This window comes from Notolabrus celidotus, chromosome 13, assembly GCF_009762535.1.
Source record: "Notolabrus celidotus isolate fNotCel1 chromosome 13, fNotCel1.pri, whole genome shotgun sequence".
NCBI lineage: Eukaryota > Metazoa > Chordata > Actinopteri > Labriformes > Labridae > Notolabrus > Notolabrus celidotus.
In genome coordinates, this window is record NC_048284.1 from 9493973 (window position 1) to 9511661 (window position 17689).

A 17689-nucleotide genomic window follows, 5' to 3' on the forward strand; every position below is an offset into this window, starting at 1 on the left:
GTTTCAATGGTATTTAGCTTTCAAGACTTAGATTGAATGATTCACAATAATGTCTTTGTAGTCCTGTGCCAAGTCAAAAATTCGATTAAATGGGGCGCTGGTGGCCTAGTGGTCTAAGCGCCCCACATACAGAGGCTGCAGGGGTAGCCGGTACAATTCCCGGCCGGTCGACCATTTCCTGCATGTCTTCCCCCGCTCTCTACGCCCCACATTTCCTGTCTCTCTTCAGCTGTCCTATCAAATAAAAACAAAAAGGCCAAAAATATAACTTAAAAAAAATTTAAAAATCAATTAAATAAGCAAAACTAGCTGATACTTGGTATTTTCCTCTTGCTTCTCTGTGGCTCAACAAAGCAGAGTATGAAATTCACCAAGAAACTCAGATTTGAGGATTCTCATATCACATTTTCATTATTCTCCTCAAGGGAGGAGCCATGCGACAGAATTTTCACTATTCATTTCTGTTTGTGGTTTTTCACAATAAGCTGGACATTCCTCTGCACAAGAGTTGGGATGGATCCAGAGTCTTATTCATTTGTTCTCATTTGGCTGTCTCACAGTTCACACACTATGGAGGAAGGCTGCTAATGAAATTAAAAGCAGGATGTGGAAATAATTACAGTTAAAGGCAGATCAGCTGCTGTTCTGAATCCATTACCATGTCATTTGGCTGTGATGGTGACATTGTGAAAAATTTTCCTCATGACGTAATTTACCTTATCAATATGGCTGACATATGCTCACCACAGAGATAACATTATAGGCACTTTAATATTAGTAATGTTAATGAATTAACAAATGGTTTAACCCAATTAAAAAATTACAAAACCTTTTCTTAGTTGGAAGACAACAAGACACTGCATTACAAAAAACATCAAATATGAAACGTTTGTTCAACCATCGCAATCAATCAATCAATCAGACTTTATTTATAAAGCGCTTTTCATACAATGACATTGTAACACAAAGTGCTGTAAATAACTTCAAAATAGAATAAATTAAGAAAAAAATCCCACCCCCAGCCCCGACCCCAAACCCACCCCATAATCCTAAGGTTAAGAACATAATATATGCAACAATAGTAATAAAAACAATCAAAGTAAAATAGAAAAATAAAAAATGAAAATAAGTTGCTGAACGAACTGAGGACACGCTCTCATGATATCTTAATGAAAACACTGGAGGTAAAATAAGATGTTAAAACTCATAACAGGAAATTAAAATCACCAAAGTAAAATACATTTCTAAGATAATAAAACACTAAAATATTAAAAAATCAAAATAACGTAAGATGCTAGACTTAAAATAAATAAAAAGTACATAAATAAATAAAGTAGAATAAAAGTGACTAAATTTGTAAATGGATATAATAAATAAATAGAACTATTAAGAATAAAACTAAAACTTAGTTAAAAGCAAGACTAAAAAGGTAGGTCTTGAGTTTGCCTTTAAAAATATTTATGCTCAATTGCAATCCGCACATGTCCAATAGTCATTTCAAAGGACATGATGACAGTCATATGACCTTAAACACGTCGGGCCGACACCTGTTTTCTTGTTTCCATGATAAATCTACAACTGTACCTGGTGGGGTGCCTGTTTGGCACAGTTGGTGGAACAGGCACCCCATGTATGGAGGCTACAGTGCTGTTGTCCCACTGATCAAGCTGTCCTGACAAATGAAGGCAAAAAGCCCCCAAAATATATTTTTTTAAGTTATATTTTTGAGGCTTTTACACCTTTATTTTTAGAGGAGAGGACAGTGGATACAGTAGGAAACTAGGAAGAGTGGGGGAATGACATGCGGGAGGGGGGCGGCAGGCTAGAATCGAGCCCAGGCCACCTGCTATATGGGCGCACAACTTAACCATTAGGCTGAATCTGTCCCCCCAGAATATAATCTTTAGGATAAAGAAAGTCCACCTGATGTCCCTTTAATGCAGCCCCTCACTTGAACACACTGAGACAGCTGTGCATGCAGTCATACAACACCTAAGCCAGCTGATTCACATTAGAACATGCTTCAAAAACAAAACTGCGTATTCGAGTAAGTTGTTAACAATCAATTATTAAGCACTTGTTAACATCCCGAGTTCTGTGTTCCCATAACTACAATATTTTACTTAAATAACACCAGCACATAGAGAGTAGTACCACTGGACTGTGTGTTTTGTGCTTGCTTTAGTGATAAAACTTGTTTAGCCATTCCAGCCGGCTCCTTAAACAAACAATAGAAGCCAAAAGAGAAGATGAACTTTCAGCTACACGGCATCCGTTTGATTCCGTTTAACAATAAACTCTACTCTCAAACCACCCTGCAGGCATTACAGCCTATTGATCTCCCACAGAAAGTTTAACTATAACTCTTAATAGTGTGCAATCTCTTGCGTCGTACTTCTACTTTTGTTTCCTCTGCAGCCGATGAAAAAAAAAAAAGGTTTGCAGCCCTCTGAGCAACTCAGGGGCAACGATGTTGGCTCAACAATACGACTGAAACACTTCTCCTGGTGTTTGCTGAGAAATATAATGTATTCAGTATTCAAACACCCACAGTAGCAGTTCAAGGAACTTAGCCTTCACCGTGCCTTTTTTTGAATACGGCTATAAGGGTACCCTTCACAAAAATGCTTAGTGGTTGCCAGGCAACACCAGATATGTCAGTGGGAGATGCTTTGCAAGGTAGGGCTCGCTTACAACTTTGCACTTATCATTAGTGGAGAATCAAGCATCCATAATGTAACAGAGTAGAACGGATAAATGCAAGTCAAAGCAATGCATTACTAGTACATTTTACGGCTCGCAAATACCAAACGCACTCAGCAACAGGAGCACATGTAGAAATCAGTCATTATGACAGATTATCCTGTTCCTCCTGATAATTAAAGCTCATGCTGCTGCAGTGTTCACTGAGCCGTCTGGCACTTTAATGAGCCATAAGAACATGCTAAACTCACCGTAAAGGGTGACAGGCATTTATGATCAAACACACCTCACTATACTGTCATGTTGTCATTCATTCATCCAGATAACTGGCTTTTAACTTCTGACATCCACGTTTCATGCATGCCCTCCATTCTCGTATGAGAATTTGTCAGAAGAACTAAGCATTACATGATTTTCCTCCCTAACATCAAACATCATCGGATTTAAAGTTTCAAAGGAAAACCTTGCGATGTGAGTTTGTGCGTAAGTAACTCTCCAGTTCTGGTCTTCTGGATTTTCAAAGTACAAGACTGTGACAGCGCCAGCCAAGATAAAAACAAGCACGGTGACCTCGGCTGTCAGCCGCACAGCCCTCCTCTTCCCCCCGGAGAAGGGAAAAATAGACACTGTGGTAGCTCGCAGACAGCAGCAATGGACACTGGGATTACTCACAGCACTATCAAAACACCATAGTTGTAATGCAGCTGTTTCCTGAAGTGACAGACTGTTTTTAAGGTGTTTCTGCTTCATTAGACAGTACAGCAAGCAGAGGAAAGGGAGGTGAGAAGCAGAGAGAGATGACATGTTACTGTCGGTGTGGAGTATCAATACAGCCTTTAAAAAAATCCTCCAGTGTCTCTTTTTCCACCGTATAAAATGTGCCTCAGGGCTTTGTGTAATGTGAGCCTTTAACCCCAGGCAGTACATAAATCAAAACACCCTGAGTCACACATCCACACACACTGCACATACAATCACAGGCCTGTATGTTGACTCTATGTATATGCAACAAAACAGAAAGGACTGTATTCTAAAGCTTCTATTTGTGTGTAATCTAAAACAGTTATCTTTCGATTCAACATTCAACCATCATATGACTCTTTTTCTTCTGGTAGCTATTTCTAGTTATGGATCTTTCTTGTCTTACATACAGTATGCTTAAACAGTGAAATCTCATTTCCATAACCTTTATTATACAATAGAGCCTCTTCATGTGCAGCTGGTAATAATTCCCAATGCACAGACCACTGAAACAAAGAGAAACTGAGTACACAGGCAATACCTGCAGGTGTCCATAGCATTGATTGAGGTAGGAATGAAGTGTGTACTGTATTTTTAAATGACTGGAACCACACCTCCTCCATACTTCATTTTTGTTAACGACTTTTAAAATTCTTCTTTCAACATGTTTTTATTTTTATTTTCTGACCTTCATCGTGATTCTTTAAGGAACGTTGAGTGAAGCACTTTAAGTTGCCTTATTGCCAAAATGTGCTACTTACATAAACTTACATTGCCTTTGTTCATCAGTTAACCCTCCTATTATCCTTGGGCTCAATTGGACCCCATTCAATGTTTAACGTCTCTAAATCAATGATCAACATATTTTTTTTTTTTGGCTTCATATTTCATGACTTTTCCTCATTTAATGGTGACACCTGAGAAAAAACAGGAAATTAAAAATGTTGATATCCTCCAATTTCCTGTGAAAAAAAAAATGCATTGGTGTTTCTTGGGGTCAATTTGACCCCATGCTGTTTTAGCTGTGTAAAACTTAAGAAATGTCAACATTTTACACACATCTGTTTTTGTTGTTTTGAATGATTTTGAGCTCACTATAACATACATGTTTATAACCTAAAGGAAACATGAAGTACCTGAAACATAAACCTGGGTAACAATCAGTTTCTAGAGGTTTAAATTGCTGGGGGTCAGATTGACCCTATGGATAACAGATGTTCGTAAATTTGAGGGTAACGGGGGGTTAAAGCAATCTCATATAGCTGAAAAATCTCTAAGCTGCTGTTAATCAGTAATCAATTAAGCATTTTTAAAAGTTGTATTTTTTGGCATTTTCGTCTTTAATGGATTGGCCAGGGATAGGAATCACGGGGAGAAGACATGCAGCAAATAAGATAAGATAGATAAGATATTCCTTTATTCGTCCCACAACGGGGTAAATTTAAAGTGTTACAGCAGCAAAACAGTATAAAGTAAACAATAGCATATAAAATAGTAAGTATTAATACAAATATTAGCAATTAAAAAAGTAATGGTCGAGGCCAGGAGTTGAACCTGTGACTGCTGCAACAAGGACTATAGCCTCCGTCTATGGAGAGCACGCTTAGACCGCTACACCAATGGCACCCCGCAATTAATCCTCTTTAAAGTACACTCATGACTCAAGGTATCAGACAGTTTCAAGGACAGGTTGTGATTTTAATTTAATGTGCAAATAAAGTTAGTGACTAACGTTTCAATGTTTCGACATTCCCTCAGTCCATCTTCAGTTGGAGTGACTCTGAAGATGATGAACTGACATTGAAACATTACTCACTAACTTTATTTACACCTTTAACTAAAGGCACAAACTGTTTGTGTGCCTCTGAGTTTTTCCTTTACCTCCTGAAATTATGTGTCCTCTCCTGGGATGCACTGGATTGCCAAGCTAAATCAACTCATATCAAGCTGAAGTGCAGCGGATCACCCCAACTGTGACTCATAGTATGTTGCTGCATGTTACACATCTAACCCAGAATACATAAAGTGATTCACAGTAAAACTATAAATGCAATTCTGTAAAAATTCAGTGTAGAAGACGCACTTTTTCCTTTATTTATCATTAAAGTGAGCTGCGTCCTGTACATCAAATGCACAGAGAAGTCTTAAAGTATGAAATGCACAGAGAGATGTTGCAGTATTTTACCCAGAGGACAGTGCTCCAAAGAGCAAGCTGTGCAGAGAATACAAAGTGACACAGCCCAGACTAGTGGTTGCTACTTTTTAACATCCCCATTATGCCATAATCATGCATTTAAAGAAAACACCATCAAGTAAACAAAACTTGTTGTGTGCCGGTTTGATTGAAAAGACTCTTCAGTTGAAGACACAAAGTGACCTGTAGATGTCGGGGGTACATTGGTCACAGCAGATACTGGGACTGTCCCTCACAACTATTAATGCTACTGTAAGCTGAGCCCAACTGTAACTGGGAGGGTGGGAAAATGAAAACAGATGGTGCAAGAAAGAGCTGCACAGAACCTGCAGGTTTTGGACCTTGCTGGATACAATGGGAATCGTCACGCAGGAGGATAGTTTAAACCTCTCTGGGGCGCCGTTGGCCTAGTGGGCTAAGCCTGCCCCATATATAGAGGCTATAGCCCTCGTCGTAGAGGTTGCAGGTTCGATTTCCAGCCTCGACCATTTACTGCATGTCTTCCCCAACTCTCTACTCCCCACTTTTCCTGTCTTTCTTCAGCTGTCCTGTCCATTAAAAGGTGAAGATGCCCCAAAAAAAGAAAAAAAAACTCTCTTGGAGGCTCACAAACACAGACTGCGTCTTAAATACCGGGGCAACCTTTATTCTGGATTTAACGGTAAAAACAAACAAACCATGGATTCCACATCGTCTATGACGTGCAGTTAGAGGTGCAACATGAAAACAAATGCATTTTTTGAAAGCTTCTAGCGATTAATGGATCTACAGTAGTTTTGCTGGATGTCATTGAAGACAACCTGCTGGTGTTATGGAAGAGATAATGTATGGTTAGCAGGTAGTTATTTCTATTTCAGGATAAAGAATAGTCCCAGTGATTCCATGGCATTTAGCGTTCCATAGTGATGAATTCTTATCTGCCTGTTGCAGTTGATTTAATATGAAACTGTCCTTATTCAGCCCTTCTTCTTCTCTGAGCTCTGCGGTTCACACACCTTTAAAAATAAACGTGGTGGGGTGCTGGTGGTCTAGCGGTTTAAGCGCCCCACGTATATATATAGAGGCTACAGTCCTCGTCACAGAGGTTGCCGGTTTGACTCCTGGCCGGTCGACCATTTGCTGCATGTCTTCCCCAGCTCTCTACTCCCCATATGTCCCGTTTCTCTTCAGCTGTCCTGTCATTAAAGGCAAAAATTCCTAAAAACATAACTTAAAAAAATTAAATAAACATGGCAAATGTCACAACCTTGAACCCTGCTGCTATAATCACCGCTCATGGTTTAAGTTTCTTTTTCGAGACCGGTAACGTAAAGTTTCTCTCACCTGCTCTGCTGCCGTTGCTAATATTGATGGACAGGATCCAATATGTAAACGTCCATAGCCTGCCGATTTAGTATGCTAACCAAAGCTAACGTTTCTGCCACATTGCTTACCAAAATGACACTAACGGAAGCTAACGGTTTCCCCTAACCTTGTGGTCTGTGGTATGGTGTCAACAAGCAGAAGCTAAATGTGCCGAGACTCTTTTCAGCGGATTGATTTGACAAGACGTGTGATCAGTTTGCCTCTGGCGTTGCTCATGTTAGTGAATGTTAATAACCACTGTCAAGGCGCCGTCAAGGGGTTTTGACCAATCAGAATCAAGCTTCTTACACAACGGGAAGATCAGTAAGAATGCTGGGTAATAGGACAAAATAGATATAGACTCTGGTTTGCTGTGATTTGAGATACATTTTAGATGCAATTTTGAATTGTAGTGCATTTGATGAACAACATGTGCCTCAGAGCTGAAAATAAAGTCTTGCATTTTGAGTAATGTAATTGTGTTTTTGCATGCAGAGTTTAGAAAATGGGATTTTAGCAACTAGCAATTCTTTTAAAAAAAAACAGTTTGAGGCTAAAAAATAATCTGCACTCTGCACCCCAAATCCCCCAGCCTGCAATGACTTTTTAACTGCTGAACCATAACTAAGTGACCACCATAGAACATTGCCATAAGCGCTAATAATTCAAACTGTCAGAGGAGGTTTTATTATTCCTGTATTTAGCATAGTGATGTATTACAGTTTCAGACATTCTAATTTGCTACCTTAGCCACCTCTTTTGTGCAAATGTGACTTTACTTTAATGTTTGACTCGAGAGCATGACTGTTTAGCTGCAGGGTTAAAACAAAAGCTTTAGAAGAAAGTCGTCAGGCAGGAGTGATGTTCTGTTGTAATTCCAGTTGGTCTAATCCAGGTGTCTTGATTAGTTCACGCCCCTCTGCACCGTCCATCATCACATTCGTGTTTTAATTGCGCCCCTGATTTGTAAAAGCCAGAGCTCAGTCATTGTGTAACCAATCAGCTAAACCTAAACATAATTTGATGTGTCTCAATCAAGCAGCGCAATGTCATGCAACTTTTCAACAGCCATACCAGCAGTAGTATGAATGAGAAATATCAAGTAAGGCTCCTCACGACACCTTTCTGCAGAGCAACTTCTCCAACTGTTGTGTTTGTTTGCACTGACAGTTTCTGACTTTGATTTGTGAGGAAAGTGAAAGATGGATGTGTGACAGGCTCTTATTTTAGTTTGAAAAACCAGCATAGCTCCTTCCAACATGAAAGTGTCAAACATGTCAGATTTCACTGTCTTCACACTGATAGTGTCTAAAGTCTGCTGTCAGCCACAACGGTCTAATGAGGTAAAATCCCTCAAATGCTTTTGAAGAAACAAAATATGCATGATGATGTCCAGTCAAGTAGCCATAATCTACAGTGCATGTGTCACAAGATGGAGGTGTAATGATGCACTCAACTCCTGGTTCAAAATATTGACTTAGCTTCTTTCATCGTGTCATTTCGCCAGGATAATTTGTAAGGGTGGTAAAGCAGTTTATGTTGTACCTTACAGAGCTTGCCTCCAAAAACTGTTCTTTGATATGCTTAGTTTTCCCTTTTTAGTGCCTCACACCTTTTTTTTTTAACAATACTTTTTATTGATTGTCAATAAGAACATACAGAAATCATCACCACATACCACACCAGTTGCAAAATAAAATAAAAGCAGCCATCGCTGCATACACACAAACACACACAATAATAATGATAATAGGCTACAATTAAATTAAGAAAAATAAAATAAAATTGTCACACTCAATAGCCTTACAGATAAGTATAGTCTATAGTTGCCTGAGAAAGTCCATTAAGGGTGCCCACACCTCTTCAAATTTGTGCGTTTCACCCCTAATTACATAGGTTAACTTTTCTAGTGTAACACACATTGCCATCTCTCTAATCCAAGATTGTGTAGAGGATACTTCAGTCTCTCTCCAAAGTAGAGCAACCATCCTCCTGGCCTGTAAAAGGCCAAAGTTGATCAGAGTCTTACACTTAGAGTTAACAGGAAAGCAATCTGGGTATATTCCTAAGATACAAAGTTTTGTGCCTCACACCTTTACTGTAGTACCTGATCTGAAAATCAGCATGTATTTATTTTAAAAAAGAAAAAAAAAAGTAAACCAGTACCACCAGTAAAATTGAAAACATTCTGGGATAGTGTTATTCAGTCTTTGGAAGATATTCTGTGTTACAAGATCCCAAGAGACGGCCGTATTGTGTATCTGGGCATGAACCCTAATGACTTGATCCCTAAAGAGGATATCTACCTTTTTAAAATCTTGATTCTTGCCTGCAAAAAAAGGCCGTCACAAGGAACTGGTTAAAAAGGGATCCTCCAAGTCCAGCACAGTGGTTGGCCATAGTGGAAGAATTATATTCCATGAAAAAACTGACACATTATCTGCGGACTAATGCATGGACCCATGATCAACGCTGGAACAAATGGACTGATTACCAGAATAAAAAGACAGGTGGTGATAACTGCTGTGAGGAAAAGACTTCATAAAAAAACAAATATAGATATTGAGAAAAAGCCCCTTACTATATTTATGTGTGTGTATACTTTGTTGTGCTTTATGCTTGTTAATATTAGAAAAAAATAAATAAAAAGTTAAAAAAAAGCAACTAGTACCACCAGTTAGAGGAACAAGCTTGTTCACGTTATTTCTTCCAGACTTGACTATTGTAACGCATTTTATTCCAGCAATCAGCATGCGCAACATTCAAGGATTGCAATTGATCAAAAATATAGACAGGCTCCAGCCTATATCTGTTCACTGATTACCACCTATGAGCCTGACTGCTGCCTGAGGTCTCCTAGCAGGGCCCTACTGCTGGTTCCTAAATCTTGACAGGTCAGTAAAGGTAACTGAGCATCTGCAGTTTGGGTCACCAGCTGTGGAACTCCCTGCCTGAAGATGTCAGACAGGCAAACTCAGTGTCCTCCCTTAAATCTCTTCCTCTCACTTACTTTTATCTTTTTTCATGACTGTCGGATCTTACTGATTTGTTATTTCCTTTTATATTTTACACTGTATTGTTATTGCCTTGTCTTGAGTGGTGATTAATTTTATTTAACTCTTATCTGCCTTGTTTTGATTGTTATTCAATTTAATTGTTTTATTTGTTAAGCACTTTGAAACTTGTTTTTGAAAAGTGTCAAATAAATAAAGATATTATGACATTGTCAAAACATTCTCTATTACCTCTACAGCAGGTTTGGCACCACACTACACTTGACACGTACATGATGAATAAAGAGAGAAGTAGAAACCTTCCTCTAGCTTTTCGAGAGTAGATAGAAATCTTAAATGGAAAAAAAGCTAAAATGTTTGAAAATTTTATTTTGGTGGACTACTCAGGTTTAGTTTTTTTCTTGGAAACACTGGCAGCCTCTACTTTGGAATCTTCCCCTGCTGCTGCCATGTCTGTGGCTGTTTTCGAAACGAAATATATTATGAAGTACGTACTACTGAATACTACATACTGCGTTTGAAGGTAGTATGTAATACGACTGTTCCTTTCGATGTGTTATGCAGTATGCTGGGTCAGGCGTGCGCCAGATTTCCAGTTTCAGAAAGTGGAAGTAAATAATGGCCAAGATGATAGTGAAACTGCTTTTTTAGCTTCCATTTTTTATTCAAAAGGTTAAGAAGTGGTTTTTATGGAATTTTATAATTTTCACAGCACCTAAAAACTAGGGATGCTCCGATCCTGGTATCGGATATCGGCTAGATCAGACTCAAAAAGCTAGATCGGATATCGGTGACAAAGGGCAGATATATAGTGCCGATCCATATGGCAGATCTATTCATCTCAGTTCTATGCTTTTCTGTGTTTACAACAGCCATGTGCGTCTCCTACGTCATCAGCGCCAGCCGGTCTGTGCATTTTTTCCTGGTGGAGCATGATGGACAGAGGCTCTGCAGTTTAGGTACATGCTTCTTTTGCTAACAACTCCGCCGGAAACTTGCAACATGTGCAGCCGTAATGTTTCAGTGGATGGCGGTCACGCTGAAAAATATAATGGAAGCCCAAAGGAGGAAGTTTACGTCAGCTGTAGCCAAGGGCTTAGGTTTGATTTTTACATTGGTCGGGACACTGGTCTAGGGAGCTAAGCCAACCAAAAAACAGACCGGTCTCAAAGACGTGTTTCGGAGGCAGTGCCAAAGTGGGAAAGGATTTAACCCTTTATGTGTCGCATGAGGCGCATTTTTTTCCCCTTCAACCTTAATGTAATTCTGGGGACATTTCAGCCATCGATTGAGATTGGTAGGGACACGTCCCTACGGTCCATACGCAATTCTACGCCACTGGCTGTAGCCTACTGCAAAGAAGCAAGAAACCTTCTATTAATGAATTCAAAGTGTGAAAAAACGGACAGGTTATTGGATTTAATTGTTCCGGATCCTTGAAATTAATGGATTCCAGCCTCTGGTTTAGCACTAGGAATAGAGATTGTTAAATCTATACCTGGATCGGATCGGCTAGTATCGGTACCGGCAGATACCAAAGCCCAGGTAGCGATATTGGTATCGGGACCTAAAAAGTAGGATCGGTGCATCCCTACTAAAAACTGAGTGCCCCCATCTAGAAAAAGCGGAACGTTAGCGCTGTGCATTGTGGGAAACAGTATGTGAGGAAGACTGGTCCGATGCATACCGAGAAATTTCCCTGAATCAGTACGACATCCGGGGAGTTTTGGCATACTGCAGCCTTCTCTCTTGTTCACATACTGCATACTACATACTGAATTTTGGCCAAATCAGTACATACTGCGAGTATAGTAGGCGATTTCAAAAACAGCCTGCGTGCTTCATTTCATCTACAGAAGTCAAAATCGTAATGACGTCAATCAATAGAAGCCAAAGGCAGAAAACTCCCCCTCCTGTTTAATAAGGAGAATTACAATCAGGGTTCCCACTCTTTTCCAGAGATCATTTTCCAGGACATTTCCAGGACATTTCCAGGGCATTTTCATTGATGATCAAGCTGGTATGACAGTCTAAATTTAGTTCCTAATTTAGTTCCTAAATAGTCTAATATGTTCCTCTCAGTGGAAGTCTACATTGAAAGACATGTAGTCTAGGAGTCTAGGAGTTTCTGTGGAGCTGTGTCGCTCTTTTTGTTCTGTTTGTTTTCACTATCGGGAGTTTGCACTCCTACTAGCTAGAGCAGGGGTTCTCAAACTTTTTGGAGCCAGGGACCCCTTACAGGTGAGAAAATTGTCCAAGGAACCCCTCATAATTGTAACACAGATTAAGCACATTAGTGATGTGTCATGATCAAAAGCTGCGGCTCTGAGAGCCGATGCTTTATAGTGAATCAGAAGACCCGGCTCGCATCGAGAGAGAGAGCCGGCTCCCAGTTTTTTCCTTTCGTTTTTTTCTCACAGTGCTCAGCCCCAGCTCTGCTCACAGCAGAACTTTGTGTTGATTGGTCAGCTTGGCAGCCATGCAGCCAAATCACATGTGAGGATATAGGATACAGGTGATGGAGGGGAGGCTCTGTATCGTGGCTTCATCTGTTCCTTCAGAGAGAGTCTTCTTGAAGACCGGGCAAATACTCACTGAGAGGAGAAATCAGATCAGCCCATCCAAGCTGAGGCATCGGATTTTTCTCAATGCCAACCTGAGGACATTAATAATGTTTGCTTGAGTTTGGTTCTGGTTCTGTTTGTTTGAGTTAGGTTCTCGTTCTGGTTCGGTTCTGGTTCAGTTCTGGTTCGGTTCTGGTTCGGTTCTTGTACGGTTCTGGCACGGTTCTGGTCGGGTTCTTGTTCGGTTCTGGTTCGGTTCTGGTTCGGTTCTGGCACGATTCTGGTTCGGTTCAGTGCGGTTCTGGTTCGGTGCGGTTCTGGTTCGTGTTCAGTTCTGGTTAAGTTCTGGTTCAGTTCTGGTTCGGTTCTTGTGCGGTTCTGGCACAGTTCTGGTTCGGTTCGGTTCTGGTTCGGTTCTGGTTCGGTTCTGGTTCGGTTCGGTGTGGTTCTGGTTCGGTTCTGGTTCGGGTTCAGTTCTGGTTCAGTTCTGGTTCAGTTCTGGTTCAATTCTGGTTCGGTTCTTGTGCGGTTCTGGCACAGTTCTGGTTCGGTTCGGTTCTGGTTCGGTTCTGGTTCGGTTCTGGTTCGGTTCTGGTTCGGTTCTGGCACGGTTCTGGTTCGGTTCTTGTGCGGTACTGGCACAGTTCTGGTTCGGTAAAGTTCGGTTCGGTTCTGGTTCGGTTCTGGTTTAGTTCTGGAATGTTCTGGTTCGGTTCGCTTCGGTTCTGGTTCAGTTCTGGTACGTTCTGTGTTTGCTTGAGTTTGGTTCTGATTCTGTTTGCATGAGTTTGGTTCTGGTTCTGTTTACTTAAGTTTAGTTCTGGTTCTAACCCGAACCCTAACCCGAACCCTAACCCTAATCCGAACCCTAACCCCAACCCTTATCCGAACCCTAACCCTGATCCTAACCCTAACCCTAATCTGAACCCTAACCCTAATCTGAACCCTAACCCTAAACCAAACCATAATCCGAACCCTAACCCTAACCCTAATCCTAACCCAATCTGAACCCTTACCCTAACCCTAATCTGAACCCTAACCCTAATCCTAACCCTAACCCTAATCCTAACCCTAATCTGAACCCTAACCCTAATCCTAACCCTAACCCTAATCTGAACCCTAACCCTAATCCTAATCATAACCCTAACCCTAATCTGAACCCTAACCCTAACCCTAATCTGAACCCTAACCCTAATCTGAACCCTAACCCTAATCTGAACCCTAACCCTAACCCTAACCCTAATCCTAACCCTAACTCTAATCTGAACCCTAACCCTAATCCTAGCCTAATCTGAACCCTAACCCTAATCTGAACCCTAACCCTAATCCTAACCATAACCCTAATCTGAACCCTAACCCTAACCCTAATCACAACCCTAACCCTTATCCTAACCCTAACCCTAATCTGAACCCTAACCCTAATCTGAACCCTAACCCTAATCCTAACCCTAACTCTAATCTGAACCCTAACCCTAATCCTAACCCTAACCCTAATCTGAACCCTAACCCTAATCTGAACCCTAACCCTAACCCTAACCCTAACCCTAATCTGAACCCTCACCCTAACCCTAATCCTAACCCTAACCCTAATCTGAACCCTAACCCTAATCCTAACCCTAACCCTAATCTGAACCCTAACCCTAATCACAACCCTAACCCTAACCCTAATCCTAACCCTAACCCTAATCACAACCCTAACCCTTATCCTAACCCTAACCCTAATCTGAACCCTAACCCTAATCTGAACCCTAACCCTAATCCTAACCCTAACTCTAATCTGAACCCTAATCCTAACCCTAACCCTAATCCTTACCCTAACCCTAATCTGAACCCTAACCCTAACCCTAACCCTAATCCTTACCCTAACCCTAATCTGAACCCTAACCCTAACCCTAACCCTAACCCTATCCCTAATCACAACCCTAACCCTAATCACAACCCTAACCCTATCCCTTATCACAACCCTAACCCTAATCGTAACCTTAAGCCTATCCCTAACCCTAATCCTAACCCTAACCCTAATCTGAACCCTCACCCTAATCCTAACCCTAACCCTAATCTGAACCCTAACCCTAATCACAACCCTAACCCTAATCCTAACCCTAACCCTAATCTGAACCCTAACCCTAATCTGAACCCTAACCCTAACCCTAATCCTAACCCTTACCCTAATCTGAACCCTAATCCTAACCCTAACCCTAATCTGAACCCTAACCCTAACCCTAATCCTAACCCTAACCCTAATCTGAACCCTAACCGTAACCCTAACCCTAATCCTAACCCTAACCCTAATCTGAACCCTAACCCTAACCCTAATCACAACCCTAACCCTTATCACAACCCTAACCCTAATCGTAACCTTAAGCCTATCCCTAACCCTAATCATAACCCTAGCCCTAATCACAACCCTAACCCTAATCCTAACCCTAACCCTAATCATAACCCTAACCCTAATCACAACCCTAACCCTAATCACAACCCTAACCCTATCCCTTATCACAACCCTAACCCTAATCGTAACCTTAAGCCTATCCCTAACCCTAATCATAACCCTAGCCCTAATCACAACCCTAACCCTAATCCTAACCCTAACCCTAATCATAACCCTAACCCTAGGATCAGGGTGAGAATGGTTTTGTAACAGAAATGCACAAAATTGGGCAATTATAAGGCTGCTCATAAAAACACGGTACGTTAAAGGGTTTTCAACACAAACCATTAGTTTTTGCAAAGTTAAGGTAAAATATAAGGCAACAAAAGATCCTAAATTAAGAGCCGTTCTGGAGTCGAAAGAGCCGGCTCTTCTTTGGGAGCTGAGTTAAAAGAGCCGGCTCTCTGAAAAGAGCCCAACTTCCCATCACTAAAGCACATGCTTACTACCATTTGCACTCTTAGTTGCCTTTGGAACTATTTGTATTGTAAAATGTATCAATGTAAATACTTCAGACCTGTACCATAGTGATAAACTGATAACAATTAAATTTGAATCAAGTAAATACCACTTGTATACTTTAAAACAGAGGGTCATTTCATTCCTTGTGGACTCAACATGACAGCATTTATACTTTTCAAGTAATTGATCTTAAACGCTTTCAGAAAAGTAACAGTAGCAAGACTTACATATCCCTGCGAGCCACCAAATGGTATCATAACAATGGTGTATGCTGTTTTGTAATGACACAGCACAATTTTATAATTTATTAGAAATGTATTCAAATTATTTCACGGACCCCCACGCTATGGTTCACAGACCCCCAGGGGTCCCAGGACCCCACTTTGAGAACAACTGAGCTAGAGTACGGTAATTGAGCTCTCAGCCTGCAGAGAAAGTTGTGAGACACAGACCCCCAAGCACTCTGCTGACTCCACTGGTCACACTATAACTTAAATTTAAGACTCTTTGAATCAAAAGAGCACTCTACAAGGTTAATGTACCATAAAACAAACAATATACCCCCGTTTTCTGTGAATGCATGATTATGAAGTGAAGGAGAAAAGATGTGAAAAAAGTTGCGCAGTGTCGCTGTCTTTTCCAGCACAGCGTGCACTCAACTTTCAATGAATGGGGATGTGTTTTGTTAATAGGGTCAGGTCGCACGCAGCCATGTTGGAATAATTTTCCAGGACTATATGTGCTTTTCCAGGACATTTTACTTTTTCTCCCATTTTCCAGGTGTTTTCCAGTACTGGAAAACTGGTCAACTGTTTTCCAGGTTTTCCAGGTTTTCCAAGACGCGTGGGAACCCTGACAATTCATTTTTTATCTTACAGACTTGAATCTCATCCCGAATGTGTACTGATCGTCAACTGTCTGGTGATAAATCCTCAATCGTAGGCAAGCAATACTGACTCATCACACAGTCTCCAGAATTAATGGACAGCTGGCAACAAGAGTCCATGTCATGCAGACAGGCCCATCCAGCCCTGCCTCCCCCAAGGTCACAGGCAGTCTCTCACAGAGCCACGGTACCAGAGCAGCAGATGGTGTCAAAATGATGGCCTATCATTACTCATCCAACGGGTAAGATGTCTGTTCTTTGTACAAAAGCGGCTTGGTGGAAATATTTCTTTGACCAAATACTTTTCTTTTTTTTTCTGCTGCAGAGGTGACAAGTTAATGTGTGAAAGGACATCTGAAGTCCCAAATTATGGCTTTTCAGTATACAGGCATTCATGAGCCGAGTCTCAGTCTGTTGCTTTATAAAATAATGCAAATGAACTTGGGGCTGCAACCGTATATATTTTAATTATAGATGATGTTAGGGTTATCATTGAGCTGATATGATTAAATTATCAGTCTCTAAAGCATCAAAACATGCTGGAAAGAGTCCTTCACAGTTCACTAGACCCCTCACTATTTTGTTCAAACAGAGTCCATAATATAAAAATATTTACTTTACAAGTGTCTTAAAAGAAAGAGAGAGAGAACAGCAGCCAATCCTCACATTTCAGAATCCTGAGCAAGAGAAACATTGTCTTGTTCCAGCTCCTCAAATGTGAGGATTTTATTATTTTCTTTGTTTTAATCCTTATTTTTCATCTTTATTTCTTTATTTATTATCAGCTGCCAAAACCAAAGTGCCACTGATAAATCTTCCGACGGGCTTGCCAAGATTTGTTTTCTTCAGGTACTGTGAATGATAACACCTTGCCTTGGCTGTTGTAGACCAACTAGCAAGTCCTTATATCTTTGAAAATGTCAAAGTAAATTTAGAGTACTATAATTTTTATGAAGCAACTCATCTTACAAATCTAACAGTTAGTTGCCTGCTCCTTAAAAGGTGGAATAGTCAGATCCTATATCATTTTATCCCTATATTAGAGTGAAAGTAACCAAAGAGAGGTTGCTATTCTCAAACCTTACAAGGATGAACAGCCAAATTTACTGATGTTATTCAAAGTTAAATTTCTCACTTTGCAGAAAAATGTCCCTTTTAAATGTTTTAACAATTGTAGATGATGTTTTTGGAAAAACATCACTGCTACACGAATGTGAGAGTTGCACTTTGTGAGGTAGATTTGTAAGCTGTAACACCTTTTTTGGTTTGATCTAACATGACTGAGCTTAATCCATAGACTGTATAGACGTAGTACCCGTGACATCACCCATCTGTTTCTGAAGCACTGGA

At 40.5% G+C, this 17689-nt stretch overlaps 1 protein-coding gene and 1 long non-coding RNA gene across 2 annotated transcripts in view; one reads left to right on the forward strand and one right to left on the reverse strand.

The window, feature by feature from the left end:
* The window catches only part of LOC117823648 (disks large-associated protein 2-like), a 141683-nt gene that overhangs the window by 87862 nt on the left and 36132 nt on the right, over positions 1–17689 (reverse strand). The window lies entirely within an intron of this gene.
* LOC117823649 overlaps positions 1–17689 on the forward strand; it is a 113643-nt gene that overhangs the window by 68205 nt on the left and 27749 nt on the right. Inside the window, exon 4 of the long non-coding RNA XR_004633447.1 lies at positions 16332–16581. This is a non-coding gene — a long non-coding RNA (uncharacterized LOC117823649). The remainder of the gene's footprint in view (positions 1–16331; positions 16582–17689) is intronic.